Source organism: Heterodontus francisci, unplaced genomic scaffold (assembly GCF_036365525.1).
Source record: "Heterodontus francisci isolate sHetFra1 unplaced genomic scaffold, sHetFra1.hap1 HAP1_SCAFFOLD_570, whole genome shotgun sequence".
Lineage (NCBI taxonomy): Eukaryota > Metazoa > Chordata > Chondrichthyes > Heterodontiformes > Heterodontidae > Heterodontus > Heterodontus francisci.
This window is the reverse complement of record NW_027141150.1, coordinates 269,240-270,969: the sequence shown is the minus strand read 5'-3', so window position 1 is coordinate 270,969 and position 1,730 is coordinate 269,240. Positions and strand designations below refer to the sequence as shown.

The window sequence follows — 1,730 nt, the reverse complement described above, 5'->3', positions numbered from 1 at the left end:
TTAATTCTCCTGCAGCCCCAGGCTGATGGTTGTACCTTCGTTAAGGGGAGGCTGGGGGTGAAAGGGTAAAGGACAGGGGAAAACGACTGAGGGGAGAGGTCCTTCGGAGGGGGAGGGCACGGGGGAGACGGGAACACGGGTGGGAGGGGCGCCCCATGGGTTTGCGACGAAGGCGGGGCCTACGGGGCAGGGCGCGTAATCCTGGCAGGTGGGCCCCCCCAGATGGGGGCCACAGGCAAAGGAGTAGTCAAAGGTCACGCTCCCGTACTTGAGGTAGCAGATGTCGCGGTGGAGGCCAGAGGTCAGGGGTCGCTCGCAGGTTCCCAGCAGGTCATCGCAGCTATAATCCTGATCCCCGACCTCGATGGTCAGTTGGTGGCAAGTCTCTGCTTTGACCTGACCCAGGTCCAGCCGGGTGTTCCAATTAGGATTGCTGTTGTTGGGCAACATGTGGGTCTTAGTATTGATCGATGACGTAGTCGCCCCAGAGGTCGTGACCCTGCTTGACCATCACCGTCAGCAGGCCCAGGCCCTTCACCTTGGAGCAGCAGAGCCGGTCCACTCGGCTGTCCTCCTGGCAGAGGCAGGAGCAGGGGTCCCGGCGGCCTCGGTGCGAGCCGGACGGGCAGACGGTGCGGCTGCAGTCCTGGGAGAGCGCGTTGGCCCGGATGTAGTCGCTGATGTAGCGCTGGAGGTTGGCGTATCGCGGGTCGTCCCTGGGCAGCAGCTGGTGGAGGGGCTCCAGTCTGTAGCTCACCATGCCTGGGTTTGCGGGCAGGCTGTCCGCCCAGCGGGTGAAGGCCGAGGAGTCGTCCTTCACTCGATACTGGTAGTAACGGCAGTGAAACTCGTGGCTGGTGAAGCTGTACTTGTCCGACTTGGATCTCTTGGCGCCAAAACCCACCAACTTGGACTTGGAGCCGGCCAGCAAGAAGATGCCAACATTGTTGGGCATCTGCCGCAACTGGAGATCACCGACATGGCGGACTGGCCCAGCTCGGCGGCCGAGCGGAAGAGCCGGCTCGACAGGGAGCGCTTGCAGACCTGCCGCACCCGCCAGTCCACCAGCGAGAGGGGCAGGCGCTGGCGGACGTTGGACAGCAGACGGTTGCTGCAGAGGGTGCAGGTGCCGTCCGGCGTGCGCCAGGTGTTGACGTGGATCACAAAGGCCCCCTTGGGCTGCAGAGTCACCAGGTCATAGCCTGCCCCTGCCACGCTGGCGCCGGGCACGAAACCGGCCGCCTCGCACTCCTTGGCGCTGCCCGTGTTACAGGCACTGCGGGCGCCGGCGACGGAGAGGAAGAGGAACAGGAGGCGGGCGAGTCGTGGCTTTCCTCTTGGCATCGTGGCAACAAAGGCAGCTCCCGGCAACAGAGTGCGGAAAACCTGGAAGAGGAGGAGTAGAAAGTGAGAGAGAATGAGTGAGATATTGGCTTCACTTCAAGTCAACATTTGGCCGAGTGTGCCATCAAGCAGCCCCTCGCCAAGCTGAGGTCAATGGGTAACAGGGGGAAAACTCTCCAGTGGTGGGAGTCGTACCTCATTCCCCTAGGAATTCTGTGGCATTCTCCGGACTTGTGGGTTGTAGATGGTGGACAGGCTTTGGGGAGTCAGGGGTGAGTTACTCGCCTCAGGATTCCTAGCCTCTGACCTGCTCTTGTAGCCACGGTATTTATATGGTTACTCCAGTTCAGTTTCTGGTCAATGGTAGCCCCCAGGATATTGATAGT

The 1,730-nt window shown here is 61.5% G+C and overlaps 1 pseudogene; it reads right to left on the bottom strand.

The window, feature by feature from the left end:
* On the bottom strand, positions 1–1,370 carry LOC137362300 (perforin-1-like; annotated as a pseudogene).
* Between the last annotated feature and the right edge of the window lie 360 nt (positions 1,371–1,730).